Genomic DNA, 22,494 nt, shown 5'->3' with positions numbered 1-22,494 from the left:
TCTTTCAGTAAAGAAATTTTTCCTTACATCCAATCTAAACCTCCCCTGGCGCAACTTGAGGCCATTTCCTCTCGTCCTATTGCTAGTTACTTGGGAGAAGAGACCGACACCCACCTCGCTACAACCTCCTTTCAGGTAGTTGTAGAGAGCGATGAGGTCTCCCCTCAGCCTCCTTTTCTCCAGGCTAAACAACCCCAGTTCCCTCAGCCGCTCCTCATAAGACTTGTTCTCCAGACCCCTCAAGCATCAAGAGCGTCTGAGCTACATTACAGAAAGCTTTTTGATATATTCTTTAAAATTAAGGAGCCAGTAACAACCGATTTCACCTTTCTGTGTCAGTAATCTATGTTCTTAGTATGCATGCTGCATTTTCCTTCCTTTGTAATTTTTTAATGATTAAAATTACATCAAAATATCCCTGGCTTTGAACATGCATCCTGTAGGTTTGATTTCTGCTCTCAAAATGTTTTCTGGGTTTTTTTTTTTGTTTTTGTTGTTGTGTTTTTGGTTTTGTTGTTTTGTTTGGGGTTTGTTTTTTTTTTTTACAGCACAGTCTAGTTACCACTGTATGCACTTAAAAGACAACAGTACAATTTTGGCCCATTTTATAAAGGTCTTTTTCATGGCAGTTACTTGCTCAAACCCAGAAGCAACTAACAGTGATAGAAACTAATTGCCAGACAGACACAAATGATCACAGAAATTAAGAGTACTGATTTGAAACCTAGTCACAATAGCTTACAAATGAAGAGCAGAGGAAAGAAAGCTGCAGACATTGCCCACTCCCTTACACTGCTGGGCTGAGCTAGTTCCCTTCCCCTGCCAGATCTCCTATCTGCTACTTCTGCTCCTCAGGCATAGGAACCAGTGCTGATCTCAGCATCCACAGCATGCCACATCAATTCAATAGTCTGAATTCTTTTGGGTTCAAGTTTAAAAATGAGTATTTGTTTTCAGTAATAAAAGCAAAACCTTTTGCTGGATGATTCATACCATGCCCTAAGTAAAACATACTAAAATAACTCAACAAATCCAGCTGCGATGGAGTGGAGGGGGCAGGCTCTGGGGTAGGCCGGCCAGTTCCTTAACCCTGCAAAGTCCCGCACGTGTTCTCACTACTCATCGTATCATAGAATTGGGCTTGCTTCCATTCTGCTTGCAAAACAGGCGCCACACTACAGGAGCCTTAATGCACGCAGAAGTACCCTGAAAAACGTGCACCTGGGTCAGAATATTTCTGCAGAAAACCTGCAGGAAAGATGATGACTTTCTAACACAAGAGGCGGCCACGAAAAGCATATTAAGCATGACTCCTGAGTTGGATATTTACAAATTTTATGAACTTAACACAGGATGCCGCTTTGACGCATAGGGCCACTTTTCAGAGAATACATACCAGACTAGGTTACTTTAAAAACAAAAGAAAAATTCAGCATTATAAGTATCGCAACAATGGAGAAATACCAAGGTAAAGCCAATCTATGACCTGTTGTCTACTAAGAGATGACAAAGTAGTACAAAAAGGAGAGTTGCGCAGTGAAAATCAGGGACTTAGGAATGAATACCATAAACACTGAAACCACTGTTCATAAGCTCAAGTGTTTACTTGAGTAAACAAGTGTTTACATCAACATGACAAGCTTATCTAAGATGGAGAAAATTATTATGCAGCTTTTATATGATCTGGCACAGACAGCATGTGTTTGACACCACTAAGTGCCACAAGAAGAGAAGAGACCTTCTGTGGTGGAAATGATAAAGCGATAGAAGAGGAGGTCATCTTCCCTCATCAAGAATCTAGTTTTGCCCCGAAGCAACCTATGTCATTAAATTATTACAATGACTTCTCTGAAGTCCTTTAATAAAGCTTTACTAAAGACATCATTGCTCTTGTCTGTTGCCCGACAAGACACTTCTAGATTTTTTTTTTCTTTTTCTTCCTGGAGAGGAGTATTTATTCTTTAAAAATGAAATTTTCTGCCTTATAATATATTCTGCTTTCCTGTAATAGCATGAAAGTCTAAGGCATTAGAAACAAGTCAGACAGAATAATCAAGTCCCAGAACAGTGGTATCATGCATTCCACAAACATGCTCAACAGCACACTTGAGCTGACTGAACATAGTCTCCTCCAGTCTCTGTCAGGGGGAAAAAAAAAAAAAAAAAATTCAGCTTTTTTACAGAACATGGTGAATACGTGGAAGCAGTCCAAATTTTTCCGTAATTTATTATCTTTGAGGTTAAGTGAATCAGCTGTATGCAAAATCTTTGAGGAAACCTTGTGGTTATGTTCCTTTTTTCTTGGAATCACTGAAGTGTGGGGGTTTTGCTTGAAGCAAGCCAAGTTTATACAGAGAAAGATGGTCAGTCACCAGGATTTAGGACAAATATTACTGTGTCCAGTTCAGAACCACAGAAAAAAGAACAAGTGCAATCCTGGAAAAAACTTTTCCAAAAAATGACCAGGGAATACAGGAGGAGGTCGTAAATGGGCTGATGTATGAACTGAAGACCTTTTGATAGCAACCAAAACAGGATCACTCCATTTGAACAATTTAGATATCATGCGGAAAGAATTGAGTAGAGATGAAGGGAGAAAGCCAATATGGAAAATATGGAGTTTTGACTGTTTTCCTGGAGCAGGGTTTTCCCTTGGTGGGAATCACAAGCAGCAGTCTAAGGGAGCTGGGATCCAGCTACTGCCTAATTTAATGGGTCTTGTGAAAATCCGGCTTTGTTCTCTTCACTTAGTCACCGTCTCAAAATTGCAGGTGCCAATACAACCTTTACTGGCATAGCATCCCTTAGGTCATCTGACATTTAAAGGAAAGGAAGTTTAGTAGTTGTCTGACGAGCCTTCTGGTCTGGAAATTAAGGCTTTGAAGAACAACTCCCCCACCAAGCACGCCTAATTATTAAGAACTGCACCTTCAAAATAAACGAAAGTGCCAGTGAGTAATCAGGAGAGTAATCAGTTCTGTTCTGCTTCCAGACAAAAAATTATTTAAGCAAGAAATTGGAAAGACACCCACAATCAAAATCAGTTCATTGCTCCCCAGTGGCAGTTATCATTTTATTCTATGCGATTTCCTTACTCTTTTCTTTCCACCACAAAAAAATTCCCGCTACAGAAAACACTAGGGAGGCTCCACTGGTAGGAGCATTAACTCGAACAGGACGCCCGTGGCTGGCAGCACATACCCAGGCCAGACAGGACTGCTGAAAACAATAGACTGGGGGTGGTTTCTGCAGTTTTTTCTCAGCCTCCTGCATTTTATAGGTGTCTGTCTTTCCACCACCACCCTCCTTTCTTTGTTTTTTTCCCCTCCCAGTGAAGCAGTGGACATCCTTAGAAATTTCATAGATTTTTACACATCTGAAATAGTAAGATGTTCTTAGTCATCATGTCATGGAACCTTTTGTGGTCCAAAGGCAGGAAGGAGGCTAGGGACTACAACTTGAAAACCAGCAGCTTAGCAGAATGATGTTGCCCAACTCAAATCCAACCTAAAAGGAAAACCCTGCTATTGCTGAGGTCAGCAGAGCCAGACCAGCTTTAACAGAGGGAACTTTTTCAGAGGTGCGTAGAGAAGGTTAACATAGCAAAACCCCACTGACCAGTCTGCACTGGAATACGAAGTGACTTATTGCAATTCCTTCCATCATATGTAAAAGGCTCTGTACCTACAGTTGGTTTCCTCTGTGCAAGACTAACATCCTGTCAAAATTTTCAGTTTGACCATGAAAAAAAAAGTGTAGAGTAAGCATATTTTTTTAAAAAAACATTCTGAAATTGATTTTTCTGCTTCCTTTCTTGCCTTTCAAAACATTTTGGTTATTCCTCATTTTTTAAATCATAAATACCAAAAAACCCCAGCCCCAAACCCATACATTTAATTCGCTCTACATCACTGCATGCAATGAAGCAAAGATGCTGGAACATGATAAATACACCTGTTTGGCTTATTACCCAGTCAACTGAACCCTGGAAACTTCATTAAGGTGTAATTCAGTTTTGTTTACCTACCAGTTTTATACTTCTAACACAATTATGAGAGAAACTGGCACACATAAGCATAGTTATTGAAAACTTACTGGTAATTCTGTGTATGTAACTTATGTAAAAGTACCACTGGAATACAGATATGAAGGGTTTGGATAACAGTAGGTTCTAAACCAATGCAGAATATACATCAAAGTAAGATTCTAAATGAAGAAAAATACCTTTATGAAAACAAATATTAAAGAATACTGACTTTCTGTATACTTATCAGTTTGCCCAAATCTATTAGTGCGTATATTTATATGCTTGCCTTTTAACATACTCAAGACTAGAGCACTAACTTGTTCCATAGATAAATTTCTTAGGAAAAATGTCCACATTAACTGTATTTGTTACATTCAAACACACTGAAATGTATAATCATAATTCATAAATAAGAAATTCAAAAGTTTCAGTGGTTTGGTTCAAATAAAAAAATAAAAAAATAAAAAAGTTCTGATATGACCTCATCTATCCAAATTATGTGATGTATAGCAAGCACTATGACAGAAATATTGCAGACATTGGGTTTTCGCAGACGTTGGGTTTATCGGTGATATTCCTGGTGCTTTTTGCTTTTGCTTCTATCCTCTAATGACAGACTTTCCAGCCTATAATTCTAAAAGATGAAAGACCCATTTTAATGAATGTTTAGAAACGTTGGCTAGATGAAATTGACTATTTGATAATGAAAACTCTTGGCTCAAACTGCTCTCAAATAAGGAGAAAAATCCTTCCATCTTACAAACTCACAAGGACAGACCTAGGTGGTCTGACATACGGAAGTTCATAATCTTCCTACTACAAGCACCCACGTTGTGTATTTGTCCTATATACATATCAAGCAGTTGAATATTTTGTTCTGAGACTCTTGCTGGGAAACTTTTTCTAACCCCCAGTTGTTAGACATTTGCATCTAATCTTCACTCTGGAAGTCTTCCATGACCAGTTCACACCAACTTTTTTCTTGTACTGGCCTTTAGCACCCAGAAGTCTTCGTAGCCCACTATATACTGGCCCCAGCCCAACGCACCTACAAACAGCAGTCTTATCCTCTGCACTGCTAGTTCTCAGCCCCTTTCTAGTCCTCCGAGATCCTCCTCGCCCTTCTCCAAGATCTTTGCAGGTTCAGTCATCCTTTCTGCACCTGACAGCAGCACACCACCTGCCCAGTTACCCCTGGTGAGAGGCTGACTGCTGTCCTGGTTTCAGCACGTGCAGCAGAGAGGTGCAGGCAGGACAGGGGAAGGTGCACGCTAGGCTCCTCCTGCAAAGATAGGAGACTCCAGAAGACAAAGCCACTCCGAAATCACAGATCCTCTCCAAACTGTGTGGTTAAGCCTTGCTTCAACACACCTTATACAGAAAGGTAACAAACAATTCAAAATGTACAGACAGGTGTTTAATTTTATTGGATGTTTTGTCAATAAACTGCTTTATTACTACTGGAGGCGGGGGGTGGTCGTGGTGGTGGTGGTGTCAAATCAAGTAATAAAACCAGCCCCAACAGGTATTTTCCTGTGCTCAAAGGAAAAGCAGATATGCAGCTCTTTGTCAAGACAGTGCAGAGAAAACCTAATGACCAAAAAAATAAGATGCCATTAAGCCAAACTATTTCAATTTTATTTGAATGCATTTCGCTATAAGAACAAAGACTGCGAGCGATCTCTGCAGCCAGGTAGCTCTTCACTAAATGCAATTCAAAGCCCCATTAATCTGTTCTTCATCTTCACTCTACTTTTCAGCTGGTTCTCAAATTCTGTTTTCTGGTATCACATAGCAAGTGGACACTGATTAAATATGGGGTCTTTTTTTTCTCCTCCTCCCCCCCCAAAGATTTTTATCTTACCTTCTGCCACAAAGTGTGCCAGATATTTCGTAATGACTTCTATTCTTAATTTCCTTAGCAAGATTTACCTTAACAAAAACGCAGTCAGTTCTATAAATACACACAGTACTATGTTTCTTGGTGCCTTTTGGGGTGTCCCTGGGAAAAATTCTCCTCCCAAAATGTATGGTCAAGCAATACTTAAAGCTAGGCAACTACAAACAAAGCTGTTCAAAATTTAAGGGGCAAGTAGGGAAAAGCTCACAGTTTGACAGCTAAACTGCCACCCACTGAAGTCACACAGACAAAGACTGGTCTCCCTCTTCAATTCCTAACTGGCTAACATGAGAAGAATAGTGGAAACTGTGTCAAACTACTATGGCTGAATACAAAAAGGATCAGTGTAGCATAGAAACTAGCAAGTTAGAGAGTAGTTAGAAACATCTGACATTTGGAAACGAGATAGACTTAATGACATTCAGGTAGCATATTTAGGAAACTGCCTGTGGCAGGCTGCATTAACAACTATCTTTGAAAATTAACAGAGAATGAATGAAAATCTGCAAGTAGTTATCAAACACCAACACTCTTAAACTGGAAACAGAAAAATGTTGCAGTAAGCCAGGGGGATGCAGACTGGCCACCACTGGAGATCGCCAAGAGCAGATTAGGCAGGCATCTGCCAGGAATGACCCAGGTGTTGCCACGCTGCTTTAGAACCGATGGGCAAATTAAACCAGCTCTTATTCCAGCCCTATTTCTTTTTAATGATTTTTTTTCTTTTTCTTTTAATCAAGCAAACTTCCCCTGGGTGTTGTTCTGGGTCCTATCACTCAATATTCTCATTCATTACTTGAAAAAATGCATTAAAGAGCACTGGTATTAAATTTGATAACAATACCAAATGAAGGGATTTGACATCTGCTGAAACTCTGGGGCGAACCCAGAAAGATACTGATCAGTTAAAGAAATGGTCTGAAAACACAAGATGCAATTCAGTAAAAACAAGCATAAAGACTTTAACTCGGGTAAGAGCAACATCTTCATAAAAGCAGAATGGAAACAAAGAGGAAATTGCAGAAAAGAGTGTGGGGAGAGATGATGGGAGGTGAATACCAATTCCCTTCTTTTGGATCTCTTTGAGCACTCCGTGAAAACTTTTCAGGAAGATCTTTCCACTCCAGCTGAACATACAGTGATAGTTTCACTAGCTTGGCAAGAAGTGTGTTTTAATTGATTGTCATATGAAGAAACTTTTTAAGGCTTAGGGTTACTCCATTTCCTCCTTTTCTTCCAGAACGATAGATAGGCATGAGAATATTTGCAGGCCATTTGCCTTCATTTGAGAAAACCTTTCTGCCTCTACCCTGCAGAATGCATGACACATAGGAAGAAATTCTGTGGGACAAAAGACGGTGGCAGGGCCATGACACTTCCCCTTCTCAAAGCACACGCTCTCCCCTGCACGGAAAGCAGCACACCAAATGCAGCACATCTGAAGTACAGGACTGCCGCTCCACAGATAAACCTTCTCTCTACAAGGCTCTCCTTACCAAAGTGACGACAATTTAAAGGTGGGGTTGAGGGCTGGAGAAAGGACATAATGATGAAGCTTCAATGAAGACCCTGTCACATGCGAGGCCTCTCAGTCTCACTTCACTCTGCCATTCAGGCTACAAACTCCAGGGAATCTGTATCTGACCAGACACCTCCTCAGATGATACCAGTCTCAAGAGTCTCCTATTACATCAATACCAGACATCAGCTCTGCTCTTTTGCATGACGTTTTTCCAGAGAAAAGGATTTTAGTATCTAAACTTAACCCAACTTGCAAGCTTTATTCCTGTCCATTGCACTTACGCAGATATTTTCAGATACATCTCTCTCTTTTCCCCCTGCACAGGCAATCTTGGAAAACAGCAAGTCAATGAATTTTGGAAAACACCCAGCTGGCAAGTCACCAGTTATTCAAGGAAGACTTTTATTACTATTATTAGTATTATTAAGGACTACGCTGCAAATGCTGTCGAGAATGGGTTGTTTGCTGGGTGCTTGGTTTGAAGTTCCTGTCCCTGGAGGCACATTTCCCAGTAGCTGCCTAGGTCTGTGGTCTGACCCCAGCAGCACCTTCCTAGTGGAGAAGAAACAAACACGCTTCACAGACAATTGGTCACATAAAGCTCTAAAGAATTACTCATATTTTTATCGTGCTAAAGCCAAATGAGTTTTCCTTGCATGAGATTTTCACAACATCTCTCCAGTCATATGGTTGCTACGATTTTGTCACACTTCTTTACAGAGGCAGCTGCATTTAGGATAATGGACCCCCCGTATGAGGTAGCCTGCAGGATCCAGCTGTATGTCTGTATGGTTTTCCACTTTTTTCACAGTTCAGGCCCTCTTTCTATCTGACCTCAAAAAGTACGACTGAAAATAAAAAAAGAGCTTTTTACAAGTCTGTCTCCTTTTCTGCCTCTCTACCATTTTTTTCGTGCCATGAGAGAATCACTGTAAAACTCTTCCCTATACTTATATACCTCTTGAAAAGCAAGAGCACTCTACGTAAGAAGTGGCAATCTTTGTATTGCTTTCTTCTCTGAAGATAAAATTTTAAAAAAATTACAAATTGTTTAACCATTATTAGCTTCCCATCCTCAAAAGGCTTAACAGGCACAAAACTGGAAGTAGCATTTCTTACTAAGGTCTGTCAGAAGCCTGTAACTGCAAAACAGAATATGTAAGTAGGTCAGATAAGGAACATACTGTACCTAAATGAGCTATTTCTTCTTTATGACACATTAGCATAAAGTTTTATTAATCTCTATTACAAAAAATACAAAAGCTTCAGATGGTTTTCTAGACTTCAATATGATTTAATACAAATATTTTCCATTACTATAAATGCTTTGGCTAAACTGCTCAATTTTCACACTATCCAGATACTGGCTTCTGTTCATGAAGACATTTTAACTCCTTTCTACCCATGTCTCAAACAGACTTATTTGAGTGACGAAAAGACTTTGCAGTGCAAGTGTTTTGTATTTTAGGAACTTCTATATAGAAACTGCATGTTTAAAAATAAGAGGCAAGATTTAGCAACCACAGAGCATTGGACTTGGCTTAAATCTGCCTCTCCATTTCAGCACCCTTTCATCTCCTGCAACTGTAAAAGGACGGGATTAACCCCATTCCTGTCATTCCAACCCCTTGCAAAACCTTCTACTTCAGATTCCAGCCTTTACTGAGAAGAGAGTCGTTTTAGTACATGGAATAAATAACTTAAAACTCAATGTTTCTGAAAGAATTTTCTTCTTCTACAAAGCACTGCAAGTGCCCAGCACAAACATCATGATTTCTAGAAAGATGACTTTTCCTGCCTTCTGCCTCATTTTCCATGATCTTAAACAAGATTCGTACCCATTTTTGTACCAGCGCGTGATTTGTTAGATTGATTCGTAAACATTCTGTAGGATGCCCTATGAAAAAAAATAATTGAATGGATTGTTATAACAACTTTTGCTCTTCAAAATCCGATGCTGTCCTTACTACTGAAGCCTAAGACCCACAATGCATACACAAGGCTTACCTGTATGAAAGAGACAACACAACCCTCATGACTTTCATCAACTCATAAACGTATCCAGCAATAAAGATAAATACATACTGATGTTTTTTCCCAGATTGTAAACAGCAAAGATTTGGCTATCAATTATCAAGCATTTAGTATGCTTTCAATTTTCAAGTTTGAGTGTAAACATTTGGAAGACAATGGACACACAAAGAGTTTTCAGATGTCTTGATTAATTCTTGCAGCCTTAAGCTCTCCAACAACTAAAACAGTGTCTCAAAAACATCAGCAATGACAGATTCTGCATTAACATCTTTATGTTAAAAAGGTAACTACACTGGATGCAGTGTCATACAACCACACAAGTAGTCCAAGTTTCATCAACCTCAGCAGAAGTCTTCAAATTGGCATTATTTCTCTCATGCGCTCCACCTGTCCCAGAAAGATTTGCACTTTCTATATATACTGCTAACCTAACTGGTGAGGAATTCAACTCGATGGAGGTACTAAGAAGGTCTAAAATGCATTTTGACTCACTTGGATAACTTTGTTTATTTAGCACTGCTCTTGGGTGCTTTGACCGCACTTATGAACTCTGAGATGCAAACATTCACTACTGGTAACAATTACCTAGGCGTGCTCTTTCTTTTTATATCATTTTCCTGTGTTTTATTTAGCTTGGCAAACCACATCAGGATGTCACCACTAAGATGTGGTAGTTTAATAGATCTCTGACTGCCACTCACCAGCCCTCCTGCAGACCATGTTTCTTACAAGAGACATCTTAAAATACATGAAAAACATCTGTGCCATGCAGACTATCACCATATAGTAGCCATTATCTAAATTCAGCTTCTCAGCGTACACATGCATTAAGAGCATTTTTTTACTGTATCTACATATAACTATATAAATATATATCAGCAACAATCTCTGCTTTGCTTGAATGGTTGGAAGACTCCTAACCAATATGAAATCAGTTGTTAAAACAAAGGTATTCATATTGGCACGTACTACAGGGCATTATAACTTAGATGTATTATTGCATTATATTATTAGGTGGTGTATTATTTTTAGGACGTGCCTTTCAGCCTTCTTTGTAAGAGTAATAATGCTTTTCTTAATGCCAGAGCTTTATGGCAATACTTTTAAACTTTTGCTAAAAGGTGAGAATAGGCTTTTTGTTCTAATTATATAGCAGGCATAGTGGTGTAATTCTACAACATTTCACAGGGTCATTTCAGTGACAGTATTTCATTTCTACAAATTTCCATTGAGCTTGGCTGAGATACAGAGTAAAGAAATTGCAGCATACTGAAATTAACGTTCAGATACATGAAAAATGCAATTCTTCATCCTTTATTCTGTATCAGATTCTACGTTTCTCAGAAAGATGACATCTGGTCACCAATAATGATAGAGAAATCTACCTAGAGAAATTTAATCTAGAGAATTATTTACTGTTTTACATAAAAAAGCTTGAAGACCCTCTAGAGCTAAGCCAGGTTACTGTTTAATTTTATCTAACTGCCAAAGGCAGCAGTTGTTAACATGAGTTTATGGAAGGTTCATGATTAACAACTAAACACAGGTTCTTCTCATTTTCTTATAGCTGAGAAAGCAAGAATACAAGAAAACCCTCATCTTCTACAAATTTAATACATAAGAAGTATTTTCTCCCCTATTACAAAGTTTATAGAGTTGTGGGTTTCCGTGTATTAGAAGCTTAAATACTAACTTACATGTAATTACAGCTCAGTTTACTCTTACGCACTATATGTTTCCTTAAGTAAAAACATTCTTACAAGGCAAGATCATCCAGATCGAGCTCATTAATTTTCTTATGGCTTTGTCTGTCTTCACATTGGGTTTCTGTCCCTTTACCGCAGAGGCTCTCTGCAGTAAGTAATTACAGAAGTACAGTAATTCTGAAGTTAAAATTACTGAGTCCCCCAGTCAGCAACATATCACAAAACTTACTTCTCCTAAGTGAGCCCCATTTAGCATGATTGGCAGTCTTTACTCAGGAGATGTATAATGGAGATGTGTTCACACAAGCACCACAGAAACAAAATCAAATCTCATTCCACGTATTGAAGTGTTCACTGCTCGCAGGTTTTGCCTTCCCCCCCCCCTTTCTTTAATGCTTATGTTTTAAAGCCATCTAACAGATTGGATACCTTGCATCTTGAAAGAGGCCATTTTCAGAGAGTAAATGCTCAAGATTTTTCTGAAGCCAGGTACCTAAAAAAAAAAGGAACCTAGCATCTCTAGACATAGAAACAATGGTCTGCAGTGTAAAAATCATCAGGACAGACAGACAAGTACGTGGATGGTGCCTGCAGTACCGGTATTAGTTACTCATGGAGAGTTTAACACTCTGTGGATTGTCTGATCCAAAGACAGAGGGTACTTTCTGATGAATACTGAACTCTCTTTTGAATGGACTCTTGTGAGAAAGGGATTCTATTTCAAACAACACCCAAAAAGCAGTATAATGCCAAAAAAACAAATTTATTTCAATCTAAATGCAGCCTTCCCACTTTAAAAGAGTGCATTCGACTGAACTGCACTGCCACAGCAGCAGGCACGCTCAATTTGCTACCCTGCTATGAAGGTGAAATAACCCTTCACCAACGGTTGTAGCAGATTGCTCAGAGCTTCAGTGTCTTTGGCCTGACAACGCTCTAGGCTTTGGGACATGTGTCAGGACTTTTGTGGCATTATTGTCCTCTCTAGCCCTCAAAAATTTATCTCAGACTTCCTACCACAAGTCATTTTGTTCCAAGTCTTGACGTCCTTATGGATCCGCTATCAGCAGCTCTCATGCTATGGTCAGGCAGAGCATCAGCTCCTCAGCTCCCCTAACTCCAAACAAAATACAGCTGTGAAAATACTTCCTCTCCGCTGCAACTTCACACAAGCCATTTTGGAGGTCTCTACTGCTTTCTTCTCATTTCCCACAGCAGTTTCCACTGTATTACATTATTTACCAATCAAGAACCTTCCAGAAATTATTTTTGTCAAACACTAAGAAACAACGTAATTCCCCTAGCCACTTTCTCAAAAATAGTACATTTTTTTTACTCAAATTTAAATAAATAGTTAATTAAAAAAAAAAAAAAATCAGCCTGAGACTGACTTCTGGCACTGAAAAATATACCAGCCCAAACTGTTGAAAATTAGGGAGCTGAAAATGGGACCTTAAGGAGGTACAACTGGGGTAGAAACTTTGACAAAGTCCTGTGGCACTGAGATTACCAATATTCATATTTCAGAAGACACCAGTGTATTCACTCAGGCTGAAATGTGAGTTCGCAGCCAAGGCACAAGCAATAAAGTGCTTCAAATGACTCAACTGGGCCCAGAGCTCCTACTCCCATGCCAGGCAGCTTTCCTCCCTTCCTTGGAATCCTTCCTTAAAGTAGACAAAACAGCATCACCTCAAACATCTCTAATAGCAATTTTTTCTTCAGAGTGATCTTAAAATCCAAATCATTGTTTGACATATTTTGTAAGAGCCATTATAGAAGTAAACTGATCTAAAAGCCCTGCGAAGGGCTACTTTAGCACAGTAGTTACTGCAAAGCCATGAGACCAACTGTTGAAGTAAGTTTTACACCAGCAACACTTGCAGGATTGAGCCTTCAGATTAGCACCTCTTTGGAAAGAAGATACAGCCTTCTGGCACACTCATGTAGGGCCCAGCCCTCACTAACTTCACCATTAATTAAAACACATCAAGTTTCCAACATCACTGAGAGTTTATTATCCATTTATTTAAGCCCAGGACTTTACATACTCTTACACTTTTTACTCTTTCTTTAGGATGTAAACAAGCATTGCATTCAGCCCCTAAGAAACCCTGAAATATGCTGCCATTGTAGTTCATGGAAACTTAAAAGAAAGAGGCATAAATTCGATGCTGTCAGCTGGAACATGTGGCAAGCGAGCACAAACAGGATTTTGCACAGGCAGCTATATTGAGGCTCATATAAAACTACACAATTTTAGAGCAAGACAGACTCCCACATACCACCGTGAGTGGAAACCAGGGTAGTTGGGTTGCTTTTGCTTTCTTTTTAAAACAAAATGGCCTTGCACATGAATCACAGCAGGAAACCAGTGCACCCACCCCCCAAATAAAACCAAAAAAGCCTAAAGCTCGACAGTAGAACCAGAAAGGCCAGCTTTGCCCTCATACATCATTTTTGGTTTTGACTTTTTTGTTGCTTCTCTCCTTCCCCCTCACCCGCTATTTTAGAAGTGTGTCTTTATTGTAATGGAATCATAGATTATGCTACCTATAATCTCCATAGGAAGAAAAGCAACTTAGCACTTGATTTATCATGTCATATTAAGCTACTATATTTCTGCTTGGGCTGGGAAGGATGCCAGCAGGCTCAGTATACCCTCTTCCGCCACCTTCGGTCAAAGAAAAGATTTCAGGGCCTTCTGCTTCTTTCTAACACTCAACAAACCGTAGTTCTGATTATATTCTCCCTTTTTATTACACAGCTGAATGACAGGATACATTTTCACCATGTATTCTCATGGCACTCACCAAATGTTTAGTCAAATTTTAAGTATCACGACTGAAAGCTATTAACTAACAGAAGTTATCCCTTACGAATTCCCCAGGAGAAGAAAAACCAAACAAACATGGATATCAGCACCTCATCACTGACATGGCAAAGTCTCAGCCCTACGCTGCAGCCTCTTGGGCTACTCTGGCAGGTGGGCTGCTGCAGGTACACGGACCCAAGGAAAAACCCAGACCCCATGCAAAATGCCAGCCTTGTTTCAAGGGGTTGGGCCACGTCCTCAACCTCTTCCACCATCACTGCTGAATCTGGGAGCACTACCAGCAACAGCAGGACCACTTCTTTTAAGATAAACGTCTACAGAGCCTAAGAGACTGTGTTCACAACTGCCAACGTCCACAGCTCCCTAGAATCGCAAGCCTTGGTTTAGACTGTAAACACATTCAAAGTTACTGCGGGAGCTAACACAGAAAAAGGGCAGTGAGGATGAGTCCCAAGAAATGTTGAGCGAAACATTACAGCATCAGGTGGACCCCTCTCCTCTTTTACCAAAAGTGAACTGGAAAACAAATATTAGTAAGCTGAATAGTTGTTAAAGAGTTTTTGGACTTCTGTAGTTTGTTCTCCAACTTGTAGATTCAACAGAGCCAACCCAATATGTTGGCTGACATCGGTACCATTGCTGGGGCTAAGGCAGACGATGCACAAGAAACAAATAGGTTATAACATCACATTAGCTAACTGTGCTCTAGCCACAAACCACAAGGAGAAAAACCCACCAAAACAAAAACACAAAACAAAACAAAACCACCATTTACCTAGGGACTCCTGATGTTCATTTCTCAACCGTTCTGCAGAACAGATACTCGGGTCATCAGAACCCAAATGAACTTTTAAAATACTTTCTGCTGGAAGCCAGCGCTGAAATCAGTGGAAACTTTTCCAGCTACTTAAGTTTTGGTTACACAGAATAGTTTCTCCTCTGAAAGAGAGATTTCCTGCACAGACCCAAGCTGTTATTAGGTTTCTGACACTTCACTTTCCATGCAATATTCCGACAATATTAACACAAAAATACCAGACAATCAAGGCACTCCTTCCAAAGCATGCATGCAGGCATCTGTAAGTGCACAAGCGGTTTCACACGCAAATAAAAAGTGACTCTGAAACTTCAAGAAGTTTAATGTGTTTAAATTACTCTATATGACGTAGTTAGTCAGCAACAGCTTCGCCCAAACAGAATAGGACAGCAATGTCAGAAGTAGTTAGGGTAGGTTGGGAAATGTGATTTCATAGCATAGCTAAGATCTAGGAATAAATTAGTCACTCAAAGATCACAAAGGGGAAAGTAGTTTTACTCCTCCCAGCTGCTGACCAATATCCTGGAGGAGCTACGGTTTCTGTTAAAACCATCACAGGGAAACAGGCATTTTACAGCTTCAAAATTTGTTTTCAGTACAGAAATAAGTGAAGGCAGTTCACACTTTTCAGGAAACTCATAAAGACAGCACATAAATGTCAGAAACCCTGTTAGTTGTCTTCACTGATTAGAAAATTTCTGCCATTACAAATGGAAGAATATCTTCACGTCTAACATAACACTGTTTTCACACAGCTGAAATTATAGTCTTTTTTTTTTTCTTTGCAATCTGGCACGCAACCTGCTTTTGACTTGACTTCCGTTGTTAATATGCTGTTTAGTACTCAGAACATTATGCAATTTTGGCATTTTGACTATTTTTCTGCAGTTATGCCAGTTCCATATTTATCCACAACTGACCTGTTATTTACTGTCAACCTAATTTTTCTAGATTGTTCTGAAATGCATCTCTGCTCTTACTGGCTTTTACAAAATCTTTACTTCAGAATCATCTGCAAATATAATCAAAATGTTAACTCTCCACTTTCTAAGCATTAAAGCAGATGTTGCACAAAACCAGAGTACTGATCCTTAATGGACACCTTCCTTAACGTGTACATATGCCATTATAGCTTAGCACCGTGGTATATGAAAAATATTATACTCATTACTATTACTCTCATCAATAAAGAATATGTGCTAATGGACAGTGTGGGTTAAATGAGGACCTCAGCAGTGCCGCTTTCCCTTCCGAGCGGGACCAGGAAGTGTTGCACCACCCGCTCCACGAGTGGCATTCAACATGACCTCTGAGCACTGAACCACTGTAGCAAGACCGTCATTCCCAACACGCAGCAGTCACCCTCCTGCTTCTCGGCACACTGTGTAAAGCACTTGAACAGTAATGTTTTTTATGGCTGATAGCAAACTGTGACACTACACACGATGGTGGTTTTAAACTTGAATTAGTTTATGACTGAATCAGCAAATGCAGCTTTGAGTGCTCCAAAACTACAGTGTGGCACGTATGAAATTATTCATTGAGATATAATTCTTTACTGTATTTTCGTTTCTAGCAGCCCTGAATTGAAAACCATGCATTTTGGAAGTAGGACCCCTGATAAGCTGATTACTGCAGAGACTTCTGGTTAAGTGTTAAAGCAAGAAAGGAGACACAGGAATTACAAGCTGTTTTGAGGTATTCTTTTTTCTCTTTGTTTCTATGGAAACTGAAACCTGTTTGCCTTCTCTTCCTTTACTGTATTTTCGTTTCTAGCAGCCCTGAATTGAAAACCATGCATTTTGGAAGTAGGACCCCTGATAAGCTGATTACTGCAGAGACTTCTGGTTAAGTGTTAAAGCAAGAAAGGAGACACAGGAATTACAAGCTGTTTTGAGGTATTCTTTTTTCTCTTTGTTTCTATGGAAACTGAAACCTGTTTGCTTTCTCTTCCTACTACTGCTGCTTTTAGAAAAACTCAAGTACATTCACATTCTCATTTAATCTCTTGGTTTTACTTTAGCAGAAATCCCCATTCTGCAAAATACTTTAACAAATAATACTTCTGGTGTGACGAGAGCATCCCATACTGAACAGTGGGAGAGCTGTGCTACTGCTGCTGATCCACTTCTTCCTAAACTCCTCCTGATTCGGTCATTCACCTGATCAGCAACAACAGCTGAAAACAGTACAGAGAGAGAAAACATTCAAAGCAACAGCTGAATAACTCACTACCACTCAATGATATTTGAGATTTTGCCAAATTCAACAGAAGGCCAGCTAAATTACTCTTCCAGTATACTCCATCATATGCTTACATTTCCTGTAAACACTTTAGCCATGACAATTCTGCACCTTCTTCAACAGTTAGGAATGCCATTTTAATGCAATAACAACAAAGAAAAGCTCCGAACAACCCCAACCATACAATATTTAAGAACGACAGCCTTCGCTCAAGCGCTACAGATTCAGTTGCGACACAAACCAAACCTCCTGACAGCCTCTGTCATGGCAAGCGCACAATGCAAGCCAGGTGGGCATCGATTCAGCCTTACAGTCCCATCAGCACTTCAACTGCCACCCTACTCAGCACAGAAACTGAAGTCCCTGGCTGAGCTGAGCCATCACGCTCTCCTCCAAAGGGCCTGTTACAGCTTCCCCACCAACCCCTGCACTAGCCAAACCCCGCAGGGCCCCAGCTGGCAGCCCCACAGCAGTGTTTTGCAAGCCTGGCTGCAAGGGATCCTTGTGCAAGGCCACCATGGAAAACCTAACGTTCCTCATGCCCACAGGTAGCCCGACAGGAATTTCTGCCTCACATGGAGGCACCACGGTCCTGCAGTAACTCTCAGACCTGCAGCCATGGTGAGTCTGCCACAGCCACACAGGCAGCCACAGAGGTAATTAATCTGAGGAAGGCTCTTCAGGGTAACAAGCCCTCTGGCTAGTAGGCGAGGCCAAGGTACACATGCCACTGGAGAGCATTAGCAAGCATGTAATACATGTACACAGTGGCTGCTGGAGTTACGGAACAGTCCATAAAACAATCTCCCCGTGCACAGGGCAGACAAGCATCCTGCCTGAACTGCAGCTGGTGTCATTTGCACACCTAAAGCTTCCAGAAATCTGACTGAAACATTTTCTTTTCGGTGTCCAGAAGACAAGGAATACTCAGTTTGCAACCACCTGCAAACACGTGGACCTAACCGAGCTGCCCACTGGAGTGCCCACTGCAGAGGCAAGAACAAATGCCAGCCTCCAGCGAGGCACTGGTGCCGCCATCAGGAGGCTTTCCTCTCCCACCCTGCCACTTTCTGCCTCATTTGGGACCAGTCTTACACTGGCACCTGATGAAGCCAAGGGCAGCCTGCCTCCCCGCATCACTTATGCAACACAGAGTCCCGCACCTATTCTCCAGCTTCTCTACTTATGCTCCAACACTTTCAATATATGCTGTCTCCCCATTTTCCTTCCTTGGTCCTTGGCAGTGGTCCTGACAGCACACCGCGCTGCCCAGTGACTGCCTGGGTGGGCACAGGAGATCTTCTGCTCTCGTTGACCTTCCCAGGTTGACAACTAATTAAGAAGGGTGACTACTTTTCATGAAAACAGTGAGGGAAACATCATCAATATTTTAACTATCAGATGTCTGCAGCTTCACATGGCACTATTACAACTAAACACTCACTTTTACTCACCTCCTTCCCCCAGCCAAACCATTATTTTCACAATGTGGTATCAATTCTGACATCAAGTCATGTTACAAAGAAGGTTAAAGCAAATTTTTAAAACTGACATTATTTTCTGCAATCTAAAGACTGCAGAACCTGTGAACAACTTTGCGCATGTTCCTTCTACAGTTTTATAATCTACTGAGACTTGTAAAAACAGTGAACATTTATTTTGAAACACTCTCAAGCTAGACATAGAAATTACAGCTGCAAACACAACCTGTTTTTTTACTGAGCAGAAAAAAGGAAAGCAAGACAATACATACAGACAAAAGCTTGATATTGTGTTACCCAGAAGGTTTCCAGTACACGTAAGAAACAATTATACAACAAGAAACAAAGAAATTAAAACTAAAAAAAAAACCCCAAAACTTTTTGCTGAACCAAAAAGTATCCTATTTTTGTGTTTAATTGAATGTTCTCCAGACAAGACATCTGAATTCAATTAACAGAAGTTTTGTTTTGGGGTTTGCATTTTTTTTTAGTGGTTTTGTTTTGTTAAGTACTGAAAATTTAACTATGTGAACTCATTGTTGAATGTCAGGATCACAGGATGGTAAAAGCATAAACCAAGTTTTAAATAGCTCCTTAGGAAAAGCTGTGTGCAAATAAACGTGGAATGTGATCACACTGAAATACTGCAGTGAGATGTGCAATAGTCAAGCCATTACTAATTCATATATTCTGAATTTCGGTAGTTGTTTATCCTCAAAGTCTTGAGCATACAGATGATGTGCTAATTTTTTCCCAACTGTCTCATTTTAATGACTTTTCTTCAGAAGATAGATTAAGGTTCTTTTTGTTCCTGGTAATATAAAGGCCACTCAAATAAATAAGTAAACTTGAAAAATGCACATAATTAAGAGTTCTTTTTTGCCTAATATTTCCAGATATTGTTTCACAACTGATACGCGGAGATCAATACACAGAAAGTTTTGATGCAACAACACAGAAATAGTCAGTAGCTTCTTTCTGCTGTCACTCGTGACAATTTGTGTTTCTCTGGACACACAGCCCTGGTTGTCAACTTTCCAATTTTTATTTGAAGTATGTCTCATAGGCAACCTACAGGCTGGGCTTGACCTACAGGAGGCTTCCTTTGCCATCCTTTAAGAGGTGTGAATGACCACACCAAACTTACACAACTCCCCCTCCAAAATCTGCCAAGATCCTGATGGATCACGATCCCGATAACGCCCAGGACAGAGCGCTGCTGTTACAAGACACTGAGGAGCAGAGTGGACTATTAGGTCTGCAAGAACATGCACTGAAAGCCATGAAATCCTGAACACCCACAAAAACCCACAGCAGTATTAGACACAGCACATGGGAGGAAGATGGAATAGTCTTGCTAAAATATATTAAAATGGAGGCAGGCTGCTACTGCCAATGAAAGAGAGAAGCAGTTTGGGGAGGGGGGGTGGATTTTAGCTGCTGATACAGTCAAGCCAATCAATACAGATAAGATATCCATTTCAGACATTTTCAGACACTGAATAGTTTGTTAACAGATCACAACAGACTCTTCTCCCAGCCTCTTTAAGGGTGCTACCCTGGCTGACATGTGCTATATAATATTCTGCATCATGAGATCCTTCCTCCTCCAGAGGCTGTACATACAGAGATGTCTCAGGTTGTTGTGCCTTGCACTGGAGCACAGGAGCCATGACTATTCTTTTCTTATAAAAAGAAAAAAAAAAATCACTATTCTCCTTTCTAATGTCTGACAAAAATATACCAAAAGATTAGTTTGCACCAGATCCACCTTCTTTTCCAGAAGTATTTGTTCAAAAACAAGAGCTGAGACAGAAGTACAGATCTCAGCAAGCAGAGGGTGAGAGCAAGAAGCCTTCCAGCACTGTCCACGTGAATACTTTCCTTTGCACAGCTTGAGCCCATTAGCTTCTTTTGTTGTCTCTACACTGTCCAATAAAAGTAACTAAATCCAGCCTCATTTGTAGTATCCCGTTATTTAAAAATGCAGGCATTTATGCCTCTCTCTACTCCAGCTTTAACAAGGCAAGTTTCCTTGGATTAATAAACTGGTCATCCTATTAGATCTCCAGCTTTACGGGAATAAAAGGCTGGGTTATTACAAGGGTGGGGATGTGCACCTTGTGACCTATAAGTCCTCTGTGAAATTGTAAACACAGCACAAAGTCCACAACAAAATACTCAAACCACACAACAATATCACAATACCTATCAGCCATAGTAAACCCAACGCTAATTTTAAGGCATTATTTTTTTTCTCCAAAGTAGCAAATGTCAGTTTCAAAATAAACAGATTCAAAATTTGAGAAACTAGTTCACACTCTCTGTAACCAAAGCACACACATTCGAATGAAGTGATCAAGCATTACAGAACATCATTAACTTCCATGTAAAGCTGGGAAGAGACACTATACCATTTCTTTTGAGGTGTTTGTGCGAGAAGCAGCTGTCATCTCTAACTTCAAAACAATCGTTTCTGTGCCTCGGGTCACAGTTTCAAATGACAAAACATTTCTTTCCAAATTGTTACCTATCACATCTGACTTAACAACACATTCACAAGAACAAGTATGTTTGTTTTTCTAAAACCATTCTATATATAAAATTAGCTTGTTTAGTGACATTCCGGTGGTGATCCCAAGCAAAAGCACTCTTCTAGTCTATCTTGGAGCAGATTACCAGCTCACAGCTAACACTGGTAATGCTGGGCATATGCATGTTACTCCTGACACGTGAAAGCCTAGGACTAACTGCAATACTGAGGAAGAGCAGCTGGGATTATTCAGTTATGACAGAGGGCTAGTCTCCTATTTTTCCACTAAGGAATATAGGAGGAAAGAATCATCACTCAGCATTTTCAGTCCTGTTATTCAAAACATTAAGAACAGAAGTATAAAAGGCTCAGCTACTGTTAGGAGAAAAGACTGACTGCCATCCATTTGAAGAGAGCCCAAGTATTGCAAGGCCAATGCAGAAACAGGGCACTAACACTGATGTTGATATTTGGCGCTGGTTTAGAATTGTTCGGAAATATGCAGTGTTTTGGGGAAGGTATATAATATTAAACTGGACATCTGCTCTTAAACCACAAGAATTCATGTGCTTTGCTTTTTGATTTCCATCTTCACTTTTTCAGGAGGTCAAACTCCAAATTCAATCTGATGCTAACCCTCTTGCTGTTTTCTACAAAAAGCTCAAGACACAGATCCAAGAAAAGCACAAGCAAAGCTCTCTCCTGGCATGTATGAGAATTTCCCAGAAGCAGCTATGATTATTTCACTGGTCGCTTGGCTCTGCTTCTGGGACAGTCCCGCTCCACTCCCGCTGTCAGCTGCGAGACCTGGCTGGCTGGCATGGCCGAAGGCAGCCCTTGCTTGCTGGCCGCGCTCTGCAGCACCTCTGCCAGCCTCCCTGGCTCCCGCTGCCTCCTCCCCAGCCTGCTTCCACTCTCTGCTTGTATCCGCGAAACACAACCCGGCTCCATCAGGTTCAGACTCAGTAAAGCATCCTCCCTTGCCCCTGCGTCTCGCCCGCAACCTTTCTTCCTCCCTTGCAGTCAAAAGGGATGATGATCTTGAAGGGGGATCATGTGAGAGAAAAAAATGGATAGGAAACCATTCTTGTTGAAAAACTTGCTCAGTGAAAACTTACACAGCTTGTTCAGAGAGCTCACGGGGAATTCCTTTCCACGACAGCTTTGTAGGTCTGCTGGCGACAAAGTTCGCTAAAGCCCAGGAGCTATCCTCGCTCTGGCTCTCACACAAGCTACTTGTTCAAGGCTATGTCATGAGTAAGCTATTATCCACAGTTGTTTATAATACCAAGCCTTGTAGGGCCCATATTTTGTAAATGGACAAGCATCCAACTCAAGCACACAGAGTTTAACCCTTGGGCAAAGTATGTAGAGTGAACAAACATGGCCAAAAA

The sequence above is a fragment of the Aptenodytes forsteri genome, unplaced genomic scaffold, assembly GCF_000699145.1.
Source record: "Aptenodytes forsteri isolate BGI_AS27 unplaced genomic scaffold, ASM69914v1 Scaffold82, whole genome shotgun sequence".
In the NCBI taxonomy this organism is placed as follows: domain Eukaryota; kingdom Metazoa; phylum Chordata; class Aves; order Sphenisciformes; family Spheniscidae; genus Aptenodytes; species Aptenodytes forsteri.
This window is presented reverse-complemented; position numbering follows the sequence as displayed.